This window comes from Lissotriton vulgaris, chromosome 7, assembly GCF_964263255.1.
Source record: "Lissotriton vulgaris chromosome 7, aLisVul1.2, whole genome shotgun sequence".
Lineage (NCBI taxonomy): Eukaryota > Metazoa > Chordata > Amphibia > Caudata > Salamandridae > Lissotriton > Lissotriton vulgaris.
This window is the reverse complement of record NC_141695.1, coordinates 140,549,097-140,573,263: the sequence shown is the minus strand read 5'-3', so window position 1 is coordinate 140,573,263 and position 24,167 is coordinate 140,549,097.

Here is a 24,167-nt window from a genome sequence, read left to right as displayed (position 1 = left end):
CACCTGGTCCACCTGAGAAATGTTTTGGAGGCCCTGCAGAAAGCAGACCTCACTAGCAAGTCCACCAGGTAGGGCTGAGTCAAGTTGTATACTTGGGCCACCTGGTAGGTGGAGGTCAGGTTCAACGATTACGGAGCAAAATCCAGACCATCATGGACTGGGTTGCTCCGACCACCCAGACTCAGGTCAGAGCTTCCGTGGGCCTGACTGGGTACTATAGGTGGTTTGTCAAATGATATGGATCCATAGTGACCCTTTTGAATGACTTAACTTCCAAGAAAATGCCATAGAAAGTTGAGTGGACAGTTAGCTGTCAAAGGGCATTTGATGACCTGAAGCAGGCTATGTGCACTGCTCCCGTTCTGCAAAGTCCTAACTACTCCAAAGAATTCATTGTCCAAATAGATGGGGGTAGGGGCTGTGTTATCACAATTTAATGATGAAGGTCAGGATCAGCCAGTAGCTTTTATTAGCAGAAGGCTGACCCCCAGAGAGAAAAGTTGGTCAGCCATTGAAAGGGAGGCCTTTGCTGTGGTTTGGGCTCTGAAGAAGCTGAGGCCATACTTGTTTGGAACTCACTTCATTGTTTAGACAGACCATAAGCCCCTCTTATGGCTAAAACAGATGAAGGGTTAAAACCCCAAACTTTTGAGGTGGTCCATTTCCCTACAGGGGATGGACGATACAGTGGAACATAGACCTGGGAGTAACCATGCCAATGCAGATTGACTCTCCAAATATTTCCACTTAGAACATGAAGACTCAACTGGTCAAGGTGAGTTTAATGTGGCAAATCAAGGGGGGCGTGGCCAACAGAATGGCCGGATAGGACGTGCCTCTGTGTAGCTCCCGGTGACCTGCTCTAAATCCGACGTATAACGCAACTAAAACTTCCAAAAAAACGGAAATCAACGACTGGACCAGTTGCTGCATCTGTGGAGCTGAGGGTTTCAAGGAATCCTGTCGACTACGGGCTGAAATCGGCCACAGAAAGTTCGCTGGCGCGAAGCCCCTTCACTAAGATGGCAGTCGGATACGTTCCATCGGCCCGAATATAACTCCACCCCCGCCTCGGAGCCTGCCGCCTTTGTTGTCTCCACTCATACGGGGCCCGAGGGAGGGCCCTGCTGGCAGCGGAGTGACCCTCGCCCCTGTGAATTGGTGTCGAGGGCACCGGGGCTGCTGGTGACTGCGGAAACCGGGAGAGGATCCGGCGGTGACCTGACACCTGGCCGGAGCCCGGCTGCGGGCTGTGCGGAGACTACGGGGGAGCTGCCGCCGAGGAACCAGGACCTGCGGTCCGGGAGAGGCCGAGACGCCTAGAGGATCTGTTGGTGGGCCTCTCTGAACTAGAGACCTGACACCGCCTGCGATGCTGAGACCAGCTCCGGCGAGACGTAACGCAGATCGGAAGGGGCACCGCCTGAGGCAGGGACCCCCCTCGCAGGGGATTACGACTTCGGGAGTCCGTTGGACTGAGAGACGCCTGCAGCGGCCGGTGAGTGAACGGCGGCCCTCCCCCACCTCCACTGACTAGGAACTGGTTCTGACCCCTGTGTGCGGCAGCTGGGACGCCGGTCCTGGGGCAATATTGACTGAGTACGATTGCCGGGGGGGGGGGACACGATGAAGGGGAGGTCCCCTCAGCGCAAAGACCCTGGCCTTCACCATCTCGAGGTCTAGCCTACGGCGGTGCTTGCGGCCCCGGTGTCCTGACCCCGGCTGCCCTGCGCCCCTCCTGGAGAGGCCTGCTGTATGGGACACACCTGAGAGTGCCTGAGAGCCCCCGCTGGGCCTGTGAGCTGCCACTGCTGACAAGGGGTCTACCCCATTGGACTCATAAGGACTGGACTTTCTGAAGGCCTTCCATCGCCACTGACAGCTGGGGCGGGAGCTCTCTAATGGCTGTGGGAACTGGCTAGTGGTGCGACCTCTCCGTCTATGCACAAGAGATACACGAGTACCGACTCGGTACCTCATCCTCTCCGCCCACTCTGCTTCTCCGCCCGAGGCGGCCTGCCGGCCTAGACGTGAATCGGGCGAGCCTCCCTCCCCCCTCCACCCAAAGGAACTCTTGACCAGGATAGAGAGGCAAGATGGGGAAGAGAGATCCGGTGGCGAGACCGACGAGGCAGGAAACCATCGATAACTATGCCACGACCCGGGCACAGAAGGAGACGATCCCGGCGGCGCCTGGCACAGGCACTGACACAGCCATGCTTCTGGAGGCGATCCAAGCCTCTAGGACGGATATACAGGACTCTAGAGCGGCGTTGGAGACAGAAATAGGTGAGGTGGGCTCTGAAGTCCTATTGCTGCGCCAAGACTTCCGGAATCTGAATGAGAGGGTGACTACAGCAGAGACCAGAATCGGCGAAGGGGAGGATTCCCTCACCACCCTCCGAAAAGATATGGCAGAACTACAAGCATCACACAGACAGCTGCTGTGGAGGGTGGATGATGCCGAAAATAGGGCGAGACGCAACAACTTACGCTTTGTGGGCTTTAGAAAGGGCATCGAGAAGACTGATGTTGCAGCCTTCTTACATTCCTGGCTAATGTCAACGTTTCCACAGGCCCAATTTTCAAACTGTTTTGTCATCGAAAGGGCGCACAGGGCCCTGCTGGTGAAACCGCCGAAGGGAGCGCGACCGCGACCGATCATTGCACGCTTTCTCAATTTTGCGGACAGGGACCTCATCCTGAGAGAAGCCAGAAAAAAGGGTGAACTTCGATTGGAAAGCACGAATATCATGATCTTCCCGGATTACAGCCAGGATGTACAGAAACAGCGACGCTCCTATGACTAGGTAAAAGCAAAGCTGCGAGATCTGCACATATCGTACATGCTGCTCTTCCCTGCGAAATGAAAAGTACTTTTCAAAGGCAAGTCCCACTTTTTCAATCGACCGGAGGAGGCCTGGCAATGGTTGGAGGAGCGCCCCCTGCTACAAGAAGCCGAGGAGGAAGGTCACAGAATACGATCCGAAATGGCGGCCGCCAATTTCCGGAGGAGCCTGCCCAAGGCTCAAAGGTCCCAGAATCCGCGGACAAGAAGACATTCGCAATTTACTCCATATCCGGATCACCCCGCAACGGGCCGAGGGGGACGGAATCAGGCCAAGCCTGCAGAGGAAGATCTGGTGCCGGGATCCAGGTTCAGCTGTCTGGCACATCACACCGGTGCAGAGGAGGAAGACGAGGGAAGTGGTCGTATGTCAGACGTGGAAGAACCGACGGAACAATCTCTGCATCCTCTAGTCACAGCAATCCGAGAGCTGGAACAAGGAGCGACTGGCACGTCGGACGATCAAGACATTGAAACGCAAGATTCCCACACCGGAGGAAGAATAGAACTGATATCCGAAACAGCAGTTCATCGTTCTGGGGGCACGCAAGTTTCAAACACTTTTCTTCCAGTATTGACACATACCACTGTTTGTTGGTTTATTGGCGCTTCTATCGCTCCACACGGCACATGGAGACCAGTCCTACTGTTAGTTTGGCAGTCGAGACACGCAGGGCCCTGTGAGAGCTCCAGATAGAGCCTTAGAGATAGCTTAGTTGGGGTTGCTATTGGGAGGGCGATAGACCTTTACCACCTGAGAGTCCTGTAAGTCAATTGTTGTATGGATGGGATGGACGGGAGGAAAAGGTGGGGAGGGGGAGAGTGGGTATGGGGGTTTTCGAAAAGTTTGTTGGGGGGAAATTTGTTGGGGTGAGGGGGAAACAATTGGTTGAATACAGTCATGTGCCTTGGCACTCCACGCTACACTCCTACTCCAGAGACCGTCCACACTGTTCTAGTTATACCTTAGAATGGCGAGTGCAGTAACAGCACAACCTACAGAACACAGGAAAGTTAGTGTCCTAACCTGGAATGCGAACGGGGTTGGTAATAAGATTAAAAGAGGATTGGTGAACTCTTACCTTAAAAGACGAGACCCAGATATAACTTTCCTACAGGAAACTCATCTCAAGGAAAATATCTGTCCCTTCATAGCCAGGGGGCGCCATAAAGTTCTGGCACACGCGGGCTACACAACTGATTCGAGAGGGGTAGCAGTCATTATAAAGAACACCACCCCGTTCTGTACTAGGCGCACCTGGGTGGACCCACTGGGGACCCGTGTGGGGGTACAAGGGACATGGCGCAGATGCACATACACGCTTATATCGGTATACGCACCGCCCAAACTGCAGGCGAACATGCTTAAGACACTGGCCAACATACTCCTCGACACGGCTGACACCATTCAAATAGTGGGTGGCGACTTTAACGATGTAATGGAAATAGGGATGGACCGGTCAGGGACGCCGGCTAAGGGGGGGAACCGGAGCCCCCTAGCCCAGCTGATTGCTACTATAGGCCTCACGGATGTCTGGAGATGGTTGCACCCGGGCCAAACTGTCTATTCATTTTATACGGCCGCGCATAAGGTATTCTCGAGACTGGATTGCATATTCATGTCTAGACAGCACTTGACTGTGGACGCCACTGCGGAATATAAGGCTAGGGGAATCTGCGACCACTCACCACTGTTAGTGAGAATGGGACAGAATCAGGGTACTGGGGGGACCTCCTGGCGCCTTGCTGCCTGGGATCTCCAAAATGCAAATGTACTGAGAGGTGTGAGAACGGATGTGCAGGTCTACATCACCGAAAATGAAGGGTAAGTTGATTCAGGGGTGACCCTTTGGGAAGCCTTGAAGCCCGTGATGCGGGACAGGATACAAAATAGACTGGGGGAGGAAAGGAGAAAACTCCAGGGTGAAGTATCTGCAGTGGAGCAGGCTATCTTGGACCTAGAGAGAGAATACCTGAGTTCGAGAATTTGTTAGGACTCTTCGGAGACTGGTTGATACACAGAAACAATATAGAGAACTAGTGACGGATGAGGCTAAGACTCAAAACCTGGCCACCCTCCACCGCTTCTATGACGTGGGGGATAAATAAGGCAAACTTCTGGCGTGGCTTAGTAAAAAGGAACGGGCAGCTAGATGGTTGGACCACATTAGAGATCCAGGAGGGATTCTTGTTAGTATTGATGCACATATTGCTGAGACTTTTCCTACGCACTATGAACACTTCTACACCACCAAAGACTTAGGGACCTGCGAGGAGGCTTTACAATATATGGAGCAGACTGACCTTCCCTCGTTGGATCCTGAGGCCCTTAAGGCACTAGAGGCTGACATCACAGTGGAAGACATCTCTGTGGCCATTGCTCGACTAAGACCTGGTAAAACACCGGGACCAAATGGGTTCCCGGTGGAATTTTTCAAGTGTACGGCGGACCTTTTGGCTCCCCACTTGAGGAGCCTTTTCATGGGGGCCTATCAGGAGGGGAGGCTCCCTCCAGACCTCTCCATGGTGACAATCATTCCGATACATAAGGAGGGCAAACCACGAGAGGACTGTGCGTCCTACCGCCCCATTTCCCTCCTGAACACAGAGGTGAAACTCCTGGCGACTATCTTGGCGCTACGATTGAGGTCGGTGATCCCGGACCTCATACACTTAGATCAGACCGGTTTTCTACCAGACAGGGCCACCAAGCTGAACCTTAGACGTACCCACAATTGGTTACAGGAAGTGAGGGACAGAGAGCTACCGCACTGGTTTCTCTCCCGTGATGCTGAGAAAGCCTTTGAAGCGGTCCACTGGCCGTTCCTGGAGGGTGTCTTGCATAAATTTGGCTTCGGCCTTAGGTTTCAGACTTGGGTCCGGCTCCTCTATACCACGCCGCGAGCAAGGGTGAGGGTGAATGGGAGACTGTCACGTGAATTCCAGATTCAGAGGGGGACCAGACAAGGATGCCTTCTGTCCCCCCTCCTCTTCATACTTCCCATCGAGATACTAGCTGCTAGGGTCCGACAAAATCCAGGAATCACTGGCTTCAGAAGAGCTGATACAGACCCCCACAAGAGAAACTATCCCTCTACGCCAATGATGTACTCTTATACATTACCAACCCGGAAACCACTGTCCCGGAGCTATTCCTGGAGCTGGAATGCTATGGTAGACACTCCGGTTACAAAATAAACTGGCATAAATCGACCCTGTACGACCCAAGGGGCAGTGAACGCTGGACGACATTGCCAGGGCAACTAATTACAACGACGGAGGGCTTTCAATATCTCGGGATTTACATCACTCTTGACAGGAAACTATCGCTTCAGAAAAACTTGGAGAGAATTATGCTGAACTCCACAGCAGATATGGACCGCTGGAGACAGCTGCCACTTACACTCTTAGGCCGAGCGGCTATGTATAAGATGATTATTCTCCCCAAATATTTGTACGCCCTACAGAATGAATACTATCCGCTCCCGGCAACGATATTGCCTAGAATCCATTCAGATCTTAGGGCTTTTCTCTGGTTAGGTAAGCAACCTAGAATAGCATTGACTACTCTCCAGAGACACCAATAAAGCGGAGGAATCTCGCTGTCTAATTTGGAAGCCTACAACTGGGCGGAACACATGACCCCGATTAATGAGTGGCTACAAACTCAGGCAGACCACCCCACATATGCCCTAGAATGGCACAAACTGTCCCATCATAATTTACTGTACTATCTGTATGGGGGTTCTGGACGGGAGCCGCTCCTCCCAGCGACTGTTATTACATTACTTGGATGGAACAAGGCCACAAAACGCACGGGCTGGGAGAAGAAACCCCCCCGGCAGACACCACTATGGCACTGCAAGTGGCTAACTGAACTTCATAAACTTAGGGGATTTAAACGATGGGATGACATTGGAATCTCCGCCATAGGAGATGTGATCGCCAAGGGGGAATTGAAATCCTTTCTGGCCCTAAAGTCGGAGTTTGGGCTTCAACACTCATAGCTCTTCAAATACATGCAGCTGCGCCATGCTTGCAGGCACAAAACATACACTTACCTGGGCTCCCAGAATATGCACCGCTGGAGGGTCGGCTCCTGCAGGAGCGGATTCAGGGGAAGGCGGTCTCACTCACCTATAAACCCTTAACCAACAATATGCGAGGAGACCTGGCGAAACTTAGAAAGACATGGAAAGAGGAGGTGGGAGAACTAGATTATTTAGATTGGGACATAGTGTTGATGCATCCCCGGGAGGTGGCGATTAAGTCTAGGCTGCGCCTCATCCAATACAATGTACTCCACAGAACTTATTATGATAGGGTGAGACTCTATAGAATGGGGAAAATAGATGACACTAAATGCCTCCGATGTGCGGATACGACGGAGATATTTATCATATACTGTGGACATGCGACTTGATTCAAAACTATTGGAACCACATCTTTATGGAACTGAGAGAGGTATTGAAGGTCCCACTTATCCAAGAGCCCAAGCTGGCTCTCTTGGGAATGACTAACGACGTGGACCTACCGCGCCCTCTCCTAACCTTGCTGGTACTGGCCTTGGTGCTAGCCAAAAGAGACATAGCGAAACACTGGGGGTCACCGGCACATCCGGAATTAGAGGAATGGAGAAGAGGGTTGGATCTCTACATGGCTGCAGAGAGAGTGACCTATAAAGCTAGGAGGTGTCCAAGGAAGGTCCGTAAGGTTTGGACCAGGTGACGCCACTATCATGGTTTGGATCGGGGCTGGGAGGGAGGTGAGCGAAGTATTAGGTTACAAGTCTACATGGGCACCTCCAGGAAGGTCTTAGAGGGGACACTGAGAGATTCCTGCATATCAAATTTACGGACATTAAACAAGTATGATATGAAAAGTAACAGCAAAGTAAGATTGTGGAAGGGTGGGCGAGGGAGTAGGGGGTTGAGTACTGCTAATCACATGACTGTACTGTTGAGTTATAAACAAAATGCAAATAAAAATAATTTTTTAAAAAAGGTTAGTTTAATGTCCTGATGTTTGGGGGGGTGTAGGATCTGCTTCTTACAGTTACCCCAATTTTTTGCTGATGTTTCACTGTTTTTGACTTAGTCTGGCTGGGATCCTGCTATTCAGGGCCCTGGCCTAGCTGTTTTCTCTTATAAACTGATTGCATGTGCTTTAGGTATACTCCAGATTAGATTCTGGGGTACTCATATAATTCCCTAGTAGATGATATACTATATACCCAGGGCATAGGTATCCCAGAAGCCTCCCAGGGATTGTAGCATGTATTATGCCACCCCTGAGAGGCCACTCAAATTGACACCACAGGTCTGCTACTGCAACCTGTGTAAGGTGGTGCATGCATCCCTTACTCAGATATAGGTTCACTGTATCTACCTTATCACTGCATATAAATACCTATCAGTCACCCTATGGCAGGCCTCATTAATCTTGAAGGCAGGGTGCTGAGTTTTATGTGAGAGGTTGCCCATGTGTGAGTAGGGCCCCTCTTCAGCCTTCGGAATCTATTCCCTGGGGTTGTTCTGTGATGCAGCCATACCATATACTCTTAAGCGCATTATATCCTCCCGGTAAATGCTAACTTAAAACAGCTGCACAGGGGTCCCGTGAATAAGTACCAGACCAAACGTTGGCATCGCCATGTTGCAGGGATTCTGCGCAAACACAGAAATATGCGTAAGATTATTGGACCATAGTATATAGGGACTGAGTCATCCTACCACCTTAGTACCCATTAGCTCAGGACTAGCTATAGTGTCTCACTTGCCCTCTTAGTCACATACAGAGGGACAAGTGAATAGACACCCCAGAACACAACACTAACAACTCTCTCAGGAATCGCGGTTGCAAGACACATCTTTTTGGTCACACTCTTGTACTTGCCACAACAAGATCTGACAGAGACACAAACAAGTTTAAAATATTTATTTTAACTAACGTGCTCTAATATGCAGTAGGCGTGCCACAATAAGCAGAAAACTGCATGACACAAATACAGTCATCATAGCAAGTAGTCTGTAAATCATAAATGGAACTGTCATGATTCATGTAGAAGCAGGATGATTATATTTCAGAAGATCTCTGGGCGTTATCTGCAGACCCCGTACCTCAGTCTGTAGATGGGAGATCTACATCATAGGTGCGGTCATGCTCTTCTTCCTGGAAAGGTCCCTCTCCAAGTGTGGGCTTCCTATCTGTGTGTTCCAATGTGACCAACAAACGTATTCACAAACACAAGCTGCAGTGGCGTAGCTAGTGGGGAGCGGTGGGGCGGTCCGCCCCAGGCGGCACAAGCTTGTGAGCGGCGGCCGCGTGTCACTTGTGGCCCATGGCGGCGGTCTTTATAATTTATTTGGGGACACTGACTCACCGACACTACTGCCAGTCATAACAGTAGTGCCAGTGTCCCCATATAAATGATATAGGCCTTCGGAATGGGACGACAGTCCCGTGCGGCCCCCGTGTGAAGTGGGATCACTGACAGAATTTCGACATCAAAAATATCGACCTACAAGAATATCGAGTCAAGAATATCGAGGGCAAAAATATCGACATCCTATCTACAACATGGTAAGTACAAAAATATCGAGAAAAAAAATATCGATGTAAAAAATATCGATGTTAAAAATATCGCTTTTTTTTATATATATATATAAATGTAAAAGTAAGTATATAACACTAATAAATAAAATATACATATTTAAAAGTATCTAATAATGTTTAAAAGTAATAAATAATACATATATATTAATAATACATTAATTAAATATATACAATAAATATAATATATATATATGTACTGAACATAAGTATTAATAATTAATTTACTAATTTATAAATTAATGAAATATATTCTAATTTATTAATAGATTTACAAACATAAAACAATAACATAAATAAAATGTAAGTAAAATAAAAATTAAAATAAACATTTGATATTTTAACAATTAATTATATAAAACGTTGGATAGCGTAAGGGTGAAAATTACTATTCCTACTCCAGAGAGTGGAACAGTAGGGAAAGCGTTTGATAGCGTAGGAATAAAATTACTATTCCCACTCCAGAGAGTGCAATAGTCGGGAAAACTGGCCCTGAACCCAAAAAACACCCCTTTACCCAAGAACTTAAAACTGACCCTGAACCCTAAAAATACCCCTTTACCCAAAAACTGAAAACTGACCCTAAACCCTAAAAATACCCCTTTACCCAAGAACTAAAAACTGACCCTGAACCCTAAAAATACCCCTTTACGCAAAAACTGAAAACTGACCCTGAACCCTAAAAATACCCCTTTACCCAAAAACTGAAAACTGACCCTGAACCCTAAAAATATCCCTTTACCCAAGAACTGAAAACTGACCCTGAACCCTAAAAAAACCCTTTACCCAAAAACTGAAAACTGACCCTGAACCCTTAAAATACCCCTTTACCCAAGAACTGAAAACTGACCCAGAACCCTAAAAATACCCCTTTACCCAAAAACTGAAAACTGACCCTGAACCCTAAAAATACCCCTTTACCCAAAAACTGAAAACTGACCCTGAACACTAAAAATACCCCTTTACCCAAGAACTGAAAACTGACCCTGAACCCTAAAAATACCCCTTTACCCAAGAAGTGAAAACTGACCCAGAACCCTAAAAATACCCCTTTAGCCAAAAACTGAAAACTGACCCTGAACCCTAAAAATACCCCTTTACCCAAAAACTGAAAACTGACCCTGAACACTAAAAATACCCCTTTACCCAAGAACTGAAAACTGACCCTGAACCCTAAAAATACCCCTTTACCCAAAAACTGAAAACTGACCCTGAACCCTAAAAATACCCCTTTACCCAAAAACTGAAAACTGACCCTGAACCCTAAAAATACCCCTTTACCCAAGAACTGAAAACTGACCCTGAACACTCAAAAAAACCCTTTACCCAAAAACCCAAAACTGACCCTGAACACTAAAAATACCCCTTTACCCAAAAACCCAAAACTGACCCTGAACCCTAAAAATACTCCTTAACCCAAAGTTAATTTATATTATTTAATTAGCAATTAATAATTAATTAACAATAACAATAAATTCAAATATTAGCACATTAGCTGTAATTATTATAATTTAATAATTAATATTATTCTTCCCCAATTAATTAATTAACAGTAACTAAACATTATATATATAAATGAATTACTCTAATTAATGTAATTAACTAATTAATATTATTTAATTACCAATGAATGACTAATTTTAAATATCTACAAAATTATATCAATTAATTAACGAATTAATATTAATTATTTGCCAATTAATTAGTTATAAATATTTTAAAAAATATATTAATTAATTAATTATTATTAAATTACTCCCCACCCTATTCCCCTATAAACCCACATCCCGCTACAGAAAATATATATCAATTAATCAATTAATTATTTCCCAATTAATCAATATTAATTAGCAAATAATTATAATTAATTAATCAATCCGAATAATTATTAATCAACTTACCATAATAAAATTACTTCCCACCCTATTCCCCTATAAACCCACAACCCGCTCCGGTACTAAAACATCAAATTTCCTTATAAATTTATATATTATTATAGAAAATGTATACACATATAATAGTAATTATTTTAAATACTTACATTAAACATATAACACATACATAATAAAAAACTATAAAATAATACAAATATCGATATTAGTGTCATCGAAATTATTAACATCGATATATATGCTATTGATATTACTAACTTCGATATTACTTACATCGATATTGAGTATTTCGATATTACTTACCTTGGGTCGATATTCTGTCCAACGATATTCTTGCCTTCGATATTATGCTCCTTCGATATTTCAGACTCGATATTATGGTAGGTCGAAATTTCCAACTCGATATTTTGACTGTGTACCTGTGAAGTGCAAGGCAAGCGCCCTGCTTCAGTTTGTAAAGCCTGCCTGCGTTGCGCGACGTACCGCGTTAGTGGTTGTGGGTTCCGTGACGTCCCAGGCCATCAATATTGTAGCGCGCGAAAGCGCTACCAATGACGGCCCTGGGTACAATGTTTGGCCCTCCCTGCCCAGCCGCGAGGCTTTCATCTTTCCAGAAAGACTGCAGTACAAAGGAATATAGAGAAATGCTGGGAGGTAGGAGTCCTGGGAATGGGATAAAAAGAGCCATTTGTGGAAGCATTTGTTGCTGGAAGAACTCTCATTTTTAGATGTAAGTATTGCAGTGAAGGCGCGTTATATTATACAGTGGCTGGATCAGGGCTTTAAACCGAAACTTGACATTCCCTGTGCATCACTGGAGGTGCATACACTATGATGTATTTTTACTCAAGTCACATTTTACAGCACGCCAGTGTACATAGGTTTTTGTATAAATATTATATACCGTAGCCCGGCCGGGCTCATCCACTGTGCGTACAGTAGGGTAACAGATGAACACTGAGGCGTCTACACTCTGCGCCATCACATTTCACTGCAGCTGCAGCCAGGGCCATTATTATTAGGGCTAAAATTGTAAAGAGATGCAGCGGGAGGCAACTAAGAAAGCTTTTCTCTTGGCCCAGCAACAGAGGCCACCATGCATTCCAGAGAAAGCACCACGCTCGCCCACACCTGGGCCTAATCAATAACTGCATTAACCTGCTGGGAGACTGCTGTGATAGGGACACTGCCTTCCAAGGCCTCTTGCCACATTCCATATATGTGCATCTGACCATATACGCCAGCCTCACTGGCAGAATGGGCCCCTAGAAAGAAGTTTTTTTTTATGTTGCTCAAACACATTTTATCAAATACGAAATGATGAAAGTTGGAGTCAGCCCTGCTAGGATCCAAGCTGTATCTCCATGTTTGATTGCTTTAATGTGTACATTTAGTTCTTTTAATGTTGAGCTGTGGATCGAACTCAGCCATACATTTGATCAATTGAATATATATGTTTCAAAGTTAAAACCAATACTGTTTTTCTTAAATGGTTAGTTGATCGTGTTTTTCTGTATTACTGTTCCAGCAATATTTTTGACATATACCTATCGACCAAAAAAACTTCTGCTTTTGAAGAACAACACTGCTGTCTGCAGTCAGCTTATCCAGGCCAATATTCTGTTTAATTTCACCTAAACACAGGTGTGGCCTTGTCAATTTACAGGAAACACTAGAGAACAGAGTACTGTGTGTCAGTGCAAAGGACATTTTTCTGTCACAAAATGTTCAACAAAATAATGGCAGAAAATATATACAGTCTTTTTTATTGTTTTTGCTGCATTGTATACAAAACAAGTCAGCAAATTCTCAAAACACCCCCGACTCCCGCATAGCCCACTTCCCCATCCCACGTATGGCAAAACCGTTTCTGGGGCATTTGATGTGTCCATGAGAGTGGGCTGGGCACGGTGCCGTCTTACAATGCATTCAACAACCCCAAACATCAACATTTCCCTCCCCCCTCCCCCACCCTGCCCCAAAACCTTCCTGAGTCCTCCCCCTGCGGTGTGGCCAATGTAGCTGCTAGCTGTTGTCGTGTGTGTGCATTACTGTGAGTTCTTATTTGGGGAGTCGGCTTTCCCGTTGAATTCGTCTGCCAGGTGCAATACCCTGAGGTATTTCAGGCATGTGAGCTCATTAAATTCTTCGGCCAAAAGATAGACCAAGGGCTGCCATGTGTCTAGGAAATAGTCTACTTTCTGAGTAAGGGAAGCTGTATCCTTTCCATGCCCATTGTATACCAAAGCCTGTGGAGCCACCCTGTGAGTGTGGGTTTTCTCGTGGTGCCTCATAATGATAAGATATGATGTGTCGCCGCTCCCATTGCTAACCCCATCTGTCTCCCCCTGAGCGATTTTAGTGGGAACGTGAGTTTGTTGGAGAGGTCTAGTATTGCGTAGGCTGGGAATCGGGAATCTCTGTTTCAAAGTGTTTGTCTATGTCTCGGAGCACGCCTTACCAGTACTCTTGTACCTCGTCACATTCCCACAACAGATGTGTCAGGGTCCCTATCTGTCCGCAACCCCTCCACCATGCAGGATCGCTGCATGGGTTACTTTGGTGAAGCCTTGCTGGGGTTAGGTGCCAGTAGTATGCCAACTTAACGGCCGATTCTCTACTCGCCACATTTCTAGCAGTGTGGTGGGCTCTGTAGTAGATGTCTTGCCATTCCCTTTCCGTAAATTAGGGTCCTATTTCCCGCTCCCAGCGCTTCTGACCCACAGAGCGCGGGGTAGGGGGGGGAGGACTCAGCATTTTGTAGAGGTCCATGATCAGCTGTTCGTCTGTCTGTTTTGTATGGAGCCATCTCTCATACGTCGTTAGGTGCCGGCTCGCCTGTGGCTATTACAAAGAACAATGGTTCCTGTGGTATAGTAAAACATAATATGAATTAAATATGTAGCTTAATAGCGATAGATATCAGCACTGAGGGTTGACAAGAATGGCGGAAAGGAATGCACAACCAATTATATAACTTACTCTCATGTTTTTACTTCATCATGTAAACTTTGTTTAAATTTATCATACAGTACAGTGCATACAATTACATAAACTATACATAAACAAGTGCACACACAGTGTCCCAAGTGTATCAGTGAAACCAAAATAACAATACATATAACATAGGCTACATAGGGGCGTAGTGGTTTCTTATTGGATACAAAAAAAGGAAAAGGACCAGGGAAAGAATAATTGATTACTAAAGTGTTTCTACACAATCGTAGACACTATATTAAAGGTTCAATTCCTTGTTGCGTCGACGGCGTTTCGACCCTTTGGAATATGGGTCTCGTCAGGACAGGACAGTGAGGGACATCTACAAACAGGACGAAGTGGAAATTAATATACTGTATGACGGCTTTATATTAAAAAAACAATTTATATTTATTTAGACAAGGGACCCATAATACCTGAATATTATCTCATGTTCACCCATGCATGGTGAGGATGAAAAAGCTCTCTTACAGGTAACCCAGCCGGGTACTGTTGTCGAAGTAGATAAAGGGAAAAGACAAAATAAGGGGCCGGATAAGAATTAATAAGGGAGACCGAGAGTTATACAATATTGTCCACATGTGTGACTTGGACCATGTTTTAGCCAAGTACTTACCACATGTAGTGGTCAATGAATTGCGATGAATTATGTGCGCACAATGGCACTTTTACAGTTGTCTCCGGTTAATGCCTATTAAAATAATAAGGTTCCCGGATACACGTTGTTAGAGACTGCCTCCACACATGTTTCTTAAACCCACATTTTACAACAATATTTAAAGTTGTAATACCTCTCCTACCTCGTTGGAAGCGGCCGCTCCCCGTGCATCCTGCCTGACTGCCACAGCGCTTCACAGAGACTGGTATTGTAGCGCTATACGCCTGCCTGCCATAGTTTTGCCTGCCACTGCTGCCGCCTTGTATGCCTGCACTTTAGGTTTAAAAATAGCATTGTGCGCTCCATTCCGATTTTGATAACGTGCACCTCTGCTTTTTGACTTCGATTGTCAGCCAGCGCTCAGACTCACTTTTGTAACTCTACGTAGCGCCGGTGCCACTGCCCTAAGCGTCTCTCCTCTCATCCACCCCAACCTCGCCCAGGCTGTATTTAGTTCCTCCCACCATTTTGATTGTTGTGCCTGACCAGCATCTAGAGCCCACCTCCCGCCTCCCAGCTGCCTCTCCCCCGCACGGACTCCGAAGGCTTGCCCTGCCTGCTGGTCCTCTGTGACCTCTCCTACCTCGTAGGAAGCGGCCGCTCCCCGTGCATCCTGCCTGACTGCCACAGCGCTTCACAGAGACTGGTATTGTAGCGCTATACGCCTGCCTGCCATAGTTTTGCCTGCCACTGCTGCCGCTTGTATGCCTGCACTTTAGGTTTAAAAATAGCATTGTGCGCTCCATTCCGATTTTGATAACGTGCACCTCGGCATTTTGACTTCGATTGTCAGCCAGCGCTCAGACTCACTTTTGTAACTCTACGTAGCGCCGGTGCCACTGCCCTAAGCGTCTCTCCTCTCATCCACCCCAACCTCGCCCAGGCTGTATTTCGTTCCCCCCACCATTTTGATTGTTGTGCCTGACCAGCACCTAGAGCCCACCTCCCGCCTCCCAGCTGCCCCTCCCCCGCTCCGCCCCCTCCACTATCCATTAATATCAGATGTCCCAACGCGCAGCGTCCACGCGCTACGGCCACGCCGAAGGTGCGCCAAAGGTAAGCCCGTCTACGCCCGTCCGCGCCTGGACCGCGCCCAGCGCCAGACCCCCTGCCCCTCGCGATGCCCAGCCCTCCCGCATTACCTACGATGCCGCCACCCTCCTAGCCCTTAACCCCGGTCGCGCCCCCAACTGCGTCCATGCCGCTCCTGGACACACCCACGGACCTTTCTCCTGCTACTCCTGCAAATTCATCGGCACCGACAACATCTCCGCTACGACCACACCACAGATTCCCGACCCCAACCACCTACAATGCATCCTTCTCAACACCCGATCGGTCCACAGACACGCCATCGACCTATGGAATCTACTAGACACCATCTCTCCAGACGTCGCCTTCCTAACAGAAACATGGATGAACGCTTCCTCCGCCCCAGACATCACCATTGCCATCCCTGAAGACTATAAGATCACACGCAAGGACCGTACCGGCCACACAGGAGGAGGAATCGCTATCGTCCATAAAAAATCAATCCACATCTCAACCAGCTCTGACGTCAACCTCGCCAACTCTGAACACCTTCACTTCCAGATCCACATCGACCCCAAGACCACACTCAGAGGCACCCTCCTCTACAGACCACCAGGACCCCGCGCAAAATTCAGTGAAGACATCACGGACTTCATCACTCCACACGCGCTCCCCTCCAAAGATTACATCCTTCTGGGAGACCTCAACTTTCACCTTGAAAAGAACAACGACCGCAACACCACCACCCTCTTGGACAACCTCGCCAACCTCGGACTTAAACAACTGGTCACTTCCCCCACCCACATCGCAGGTCACACACTCGACCCTATCTTCACCTCCAGCAATCATGTCTCCTTCAGCCACACTACGGATCTCCTCTGGACTGACCACAGTTGCGTTCACTTCACCTACAACAAGCCGAAACCCATCAACCACCCCCAACCAACTCTGCAAAGAAACTGGAACAAAATCACCATCGACCAGATCTCCTCATCGCTCCTTCTAAACACCCCAGCCCACTCTTCTAACCCAGACCAAGCCGCCACCAACTTCACCCTACGGTTATCCAACACCGCCGACATCCTAGCACCACTGAAAAAACGTCAACGCAAACCTGGCAGCAAGAAGGCCTCATGGTTCAACGATGATCTTAAGAAGTCTAAGAAACTCTGCCGCTCCCTTGAAAAGGCCTGGAAAAAAGACCCAACCACTAGCACCAAGGACGCCTTCAAAAACGCCACCCGCACACACCACCAACTAATCCGAAAGGCCAAGAAAACAGCATTCAAGGATCGACTAGACAACAACGCCCACAACAGCAAGGAACTTTTCAACATCATCAAGGAATTTACCAATCCCTCGGCCAACTCCAATGACATCACCCCCTCTCAAGCCCTCTGCGACTCCCTGGCTTTATTCTTCCACAACAAAATTGCAGACATCCACAACAGCTTCGACAACCAACCCGGAGACAAACCCACCCAACCATATGCTGAACATTCTCCCCCCTTGAACACCCTTAACGACTGGAACCCAATCTCCACTGAGGACACCACCCGCCTGATGAACTCCATCCACTCAGGATCCCCCACAGACCCATGTCCTCACCACATCTTCAACAAAGCAGACTCCGTCATAGCCCCGCACCTCCGAGACGTCATCAACTGCTCCCTCAACTCCGCCACCTTCCCGGAAAGCTGGAAACACGCTGAACTCACCGCCCTTCTGAAAAAACCCACAGCGGACCCCACCGAACTCAAAAATTACCGCCCCATCTCGCTCCTTCCTTTCCCGGCCAAAGTCATCGAGAAAGCTGTCAACAACCAGCTCGCCGCCTTCCTCGAAGCCAACAAATCCCTCGACTCCTCACAGTCTGGCTTCCGAGCAAAACACAGCACTGAGACCGCCCTCATCGCAGCAACAGACGACATTCGAACTCTACTGGACAATGGAGACACAGTCGCCCTCATCCTCCTCGACCTCTCTGCAGCCTTCGACACAGTCTGCCACAGCACCCTTTTACAATGCCTCAGAAACATCGGAATACAAGGAAAAGCACTTGAATGGATCACCTCGTTCCTCACCGGAAGAACCCAGAGAGTCCGCCTTCCACCATTCAAGTCCGAGGCCACTGAAGTCATCTGTGGCGTTCCACAAGGATCCTCACTCAGTCCCACCCTCTTCAACGTATACATGAGCCCCCTCGCGGCCATCGCCCGCCAACACAACCTCAACATCATCTCCTACGCGGATGACACTCAACTGATCCTTTCTCTCACCAACGACCCCAGCACCGCCAAAACTAACCTACACGAAGGAATGAAAGAAGTTGCCGAATGGATGAAACACAGCCGTCTGAAACTGAACTCAGATAAAACAGAAGTCCTCATCTTAGGTACATCCCCCTCTGCATGGGACGACTCTTGGTGGCCGGAAGCCCTTGGAAAAGCACCCATCCCGACAGACCACGCACGGAACCTGGGCATTATCCTGGACTCCTCACTCTCGATGACCAGACAAGTCAACGCCGTTTCATCATCCTGCTTCAACATTCTTCGCATGCTCAAAAAAACATTTCGCTGGATCCCCACCGAAACCAGAAAAACAGTCACCCATGCTCTGATCACGAGCCGACTGGACTACGGAAACACCCTCTACGCAGGTACTACCGCTAAACTCCAGAAGAAACTCCAACGAATCCAAAACGCCTCAGCCAGGATCATATTAGACATCCCGCGTAACGAACACATCTCTGGTCAACTGAAAGACCTCCACTGGCTACCCGTCAATAAGAGGATCACTTTCCGACTGCTAACCCACGCACACAAATCACTCTACGACATCGGACCAGAATGCCTCAACTCACGACTGTCCTTCTACACCCCCTCCCGCCAACTACGTTCTTCCAGCCAAGCCCTCGCCACTGTACCCCGCATCAACAAGACCACCATGGGAGGCAGATCCTTCTCATACCTGGCAGCTAAAACATGGAACTCACTCCCCACTTACCTTCGCCTTACCCAGAACCACCTAGCATTCAGAAAGCAACTTAAAACGTGGATATTTGACAAGTAATCCTCCTCCCCTCCCTAAGCGCCTTGAGACCCTCTGGGTATGTAGTGCGCTACATAAATTCTTTGACTTGACTTGACTAATAAACTTTGTTACCTGAGGCCATACGAATTAATCACGGATAACCTAGATAGCTTCCGGATCGAGGGTCCGGTCTGTAACGGTATATTTTAGAAAGGACGATGCCTATTTAAAGAAAGAAAGAAAGGGAACGCGTCACTAATAATGGAAATCGCGTTGTCCCACCTATTCGATAGTCAACAGACCATTTCATTATTTTTATATTAAAAGGTTACCTCTGATTTGCGGAGCCCGATCGCGTCTCACAATCCTCTCAATCTGTGTACGGAAACCCTTTCCCACCCTTCCGGTATATCGAGTCGTTCCAGACCTGACAGTGAGAGTCAAGAAAACTCGATCACTGTCAGGTTCCACAGGCAAATCCCTAGATCGGTATTCGAACCAGACCACTTGGGCCCGTGATTTCAAAACTATCCCTGAATTAGTCATTTCTTAAGCATATATGGGCGGGCAAACAGTCAATCATGTATATGCAACCACATTTCAAATAATTCATTCAATTTACAATTGCTATATTGACGATCATAATGCAGCCTGCAAGGTCGTAATTTTCAATGCCAATCATGTCTCCAATGTAATTATACATCTCACTACTTTATCTTTACAAAAATACATATTTAAAAATAATGTAATTGGAAAATAATGTAGAGTCCAATTTGACAATTATAATATACATTATAAGGGTTAATTAGTTAGTGTCATACAGCACTATTTACAAGCAATGTTTAAATGTATGTATATGATGTAGATTCTATGGGAATAAATTAATTATTCATATTTGACACACACCTGGATCACGATTAATAAAGTCAAATAATTTCATTGAAATTACAATTGTTATAATGATGATCATAAAAAACCTACACAATCGTAATTTCAAAACTATTCATATCTACAGTGCAACTATACATCTCGCTGCTTTATCATTACATGAAAAAATAGTTGGAAATTAATATACTATAGTATTTCATACATGTAATATACAGTATAAGCTTCGGTTGTTGGAAGTAATACATCGCTATTACAGGCAATGTTTAAACGCATGTCTATATGATATTGATTTTGTTTAGGCACGGTTGTTAATTGAGAACCATCACTGTTTGCAGGCAATGTTTAGGTGCATGTAAACCATCACTGTTTGCAGGCAATGTTTAGGTACATGTATAAGTAATATAAATTTGGTTGGAACAAGTTAGTCATTCATATTTGGCACATACCCTCTCCATTCATCAGCAGAGTTTAGACCATGGTTGATAGAGTCAATTCTGTCTATCCAGTGACATTCTCTTCGTTGTAAAATCTGTGAAATGTCGCCTGTGGCAGCATATCCCTGCTGGTAAGCCAGTGCCGAATCTGGAAGTATTGTAAACGCTGTATCTGTGGGAGTGTGTATGTCTACTGCAGGTTGTTCATTTGCAGAAAGCCTTCCAGGTCAAAGAAGTGGCCAGCCGACCTGCATTCTGACAATAATGTCTGACTTTAGTTTGTCCTGGGGGATAGAGCCCAGTCCTTGGAAGGAATTGAACAGTCTGGCCAGTATCGGTGCGAGCAGAGGGCAGAATGCCTTATAAAAGCCAGCTGAGAAGCCCTCGGGCCTTGGTGCTTTAAGAGGTTTAAGGCGCGCTATCGCCGAGACCACCACTTCTTTCCTTATAAGGGCTTCTAGTGAGCGTGCATTGGCCTCATTAAGGGCCGTGATCGCCGCCATCTCGAGGTATGCTTCTTTGGCCCCTGGGTCGGGGGCGGGATCCGCCGCATATAGTGAGGCGTAAAACGCCCGGAACGCCTCCACAATCTGCTCGTCCCCCTGGAACGTCTGCCCCCTTGGCCTTGAATAGAAGAGATTTTGGAGCGAAGGACCTTGGCTTTAAGTCTGCTTGCCAGCAACCCCGCTCTGTCACCGCCCACGTAGTAAGTGTGGCGGAGGCGTAATGCCGCATATTCCGCGCGATCCAAGTCTAGGCTCGCCAATTGGGCCCCAGCCGCCTTGAGCTTGCGCCTGATTCTGGGGGCCCAGTTCTGCTATGGACACGTTCTACTTCAAGCACCTGATCTGAGAGCGTTTGTCGCCTATCCCTCTGTTCTCATGCTTCCGCAGCGGCCACCGCGATTAATTCCCTGCGCACTACCACTTTAAGCGCTCCCAAACCGCCGTCATTGGAACGCCTGTCGTATCATTCGTGCTCAGGTATTCTGTGATGCGCGTGATGAGCTGTTGTGTGACCCCTTTACGCTGTAAGAGGGTTTCTCGTAGTCGCCACCTGCCCTTATGTGTTGTTGTGCGTGGGACCTGTAGGTGGATCTTAAGTGCATCGTGGTCTTAGAGTGCTGCAGGGACAACTTCAATGTCTGTGACCAAGGGGGCCAGCTCAATAGACCCAAAGAAATTATCTATCCGGGCATATGTGCGATGCACGTGGGAGTAGAAGGTATACCCCTGGGTGTTGGGATAAGTCCCTCTCCATAGATCTAAAAACCCTCTGCTGGCCAGCCACTAACCCCCTTCCTTGGAAATCATCCCTGTGAAGCCAAACCATTGGCCTCACCTGTCACTGTCGGGGTCCATCACCAAGTCAAAGTCGCCTCCCACCAGTGTGTACTTCGTGCGGGACGCTAGAACATCTGCCAGAGCTCCTGTGAGAAAGGGTTACTGTTTAGAGTTGGGAGCATAGATCGACCCTATAACTAAGTATGGGCAAAATGCGCACATTTTTTTTTGCGTGTTCGCGGGGTTTGTTGCGTATTCGCGCGCCGCTTGCAGCGCACCGACCGTGAAGTTACCCATCTAATTGTACATAGGCGCGGCCATCTTGTACGCGTTGCGTATTTCTGTTTCCGAGCGCTATTTGCAAGCTCGCGATGTGTGCGGGCTGCGATTACATGTTCGCGTGCATTTTTGCGTACTCGCGGGGGAAATATCGCGCAAACTTACCCACGCGGTCCTCCATGGGCGCGGCCATCTTGTTTTTCATTCATTGCTATAGTCCTGGGCTTGCTTTTTGTATCCAGCTTGAATCTTTGCCATCCTTTATTTGTTAGAAGTTTTTTTTTATCTTTTTTACTCATTTTCTAACCTTCTCTTTTTCTACATCTATATTTTGTGTTTTTTTTCTACTTTTGGTTACTTTAAAACTACTTTTTTTAACTCTTTTTTCTTTTCTTTACTTTTTCCCTATTCTTTCCTTTTTTTTATTTTACTTTACTGTCCAGGACCATGGCAAAGGGAGCCGGCAAAGATCTGAAGGTGAAGGGTCCTGCACCCCGTAGCCGGCTCCCTTGCGGGTGCTTAAGAGGGAAGGGTGTGACGGCCAGTGAGATTTTCAGCCCGGGGGAGGTGGCTGCACTGATCGTGCAGCAGGGGGCAGGCTCGCGTCAGGGTATGGCCTCCGGGAGCGTCGCCAGCTGTGGGCTAAGGTGTGCCGGGCCATGCGGAGGGAGTCTAGGGTCCGGCGCACCTACCATCAAGCGAGGCACCGGTGGTCGGACCTCCTTGACTGCGAGCAGGACTTGCTGCACCTGCTAGGTGTGGAGATCCCTGGCTTGGTGAGTAGCTATTTAATAACTACTTTGTTTTCTTCTGCTCTCTGTGATATTGCTAATATATGTTTTTCCCGAAGAGCAAGAATGCTGCCAATTCAATTGCATTGCAGGTAAATTAACGTTTAAATAGCTTCTGTGATTTCAGGTGCTTGCTTGCTCAGTCTCGTTGCTTTTATGCTTACTTGTTTGCAACTTTGTGCTTATTTGAGAGCAGAACTGCGTAATGCTAGAGAGACTAGAGACTCAAGTCTAGTCCTTCCTTTGTACTCCTGATGCCTTTAAGAAGAGATAGTGGTGGATTGATAGGTTGAGTATATTATGACTTGTTATTTAGTAGTTGGACTTTTTTTAGTGGTCTGCAATCATGATGACGGACTGTGTCTATCACGTTGCGTGCTGTTGATCGCTGGCAGTCGTAGAAGAACCTTTTTGTTGTTGGTTTAGTTAGTGATTTACATAACTTTCCAAGTAGACGGTCTGCGAATCCAGCAATACTGTACTATCTATCCTAGTTGACCAGATCTGATAGGTCAATAAATGCATGTAGTGCAATTGTTGGTAATTTGTTTTCCTGAGATAATTTTAGATTGTGGTCAAAGAAATCAAATATTAAAAAAAAACAATCATCCATGTTTGTGTTTATTTCATGATCATCAGCACCTCCCAGGGGCAAGAAGACTGAAACTCCGGCGGAACAAGGTGGGCAGGAAAGGTCCTCTGCAGGCTCTTTTGCAGGCCCCAGTAAGTTTGTCTGTTGTTAATATTAATAATTATACTTCCCTAACTTTTACAGGTCCTATTCATTCAAAATTGTTTCCTAATTCTATTTTTTATAAAATAGTCTTTGATCTTCTTGTAGACTTTTTCTACATTCTTATCCTGCCTCTACCATCACTCTCTGTGCTACTACTAATATTTACTATTATTATGAGTCGGTCTGTGTAGGTAGCTAAGCTTGCCCAGTCTGCAAACGGTGTTAAACAAAACTCTGATCCAGGCACTGAGTGTAGTCCTCTGGGTTGCCCTTGCTGTCTGTTCCAGTCTTCTTAATTTAAGTGCTTTGACAATTTCCAACAACAAAATGTCAATGTGTCCAACAAGAATAAGCTAGTAGTTGGCTTTTTTGATTTGATAGGAGCACATACCAAACTGCTAGTGTTTCAGGGACTATTCTGCACATACAGAAGTATGGACAAGAGAAATAGGACATTGTTGATGATAGGTGCAGTTCGACTTTCCACATACCTCCGTCCGAACAGAAGTTGAACCCCCAATCCCCTGACCGACTATCTAGTGTGTCTGACCAATGACTACGTTACGACCCAGAAGAACAGAAGAAGACTACCACCGAGTCCCGACCTATCAGAGTCACGGAAACATGCCTACATGGTGCATTAGTTCAAAGTTCAAACCCTTCCGCTCACTCACTCATGAA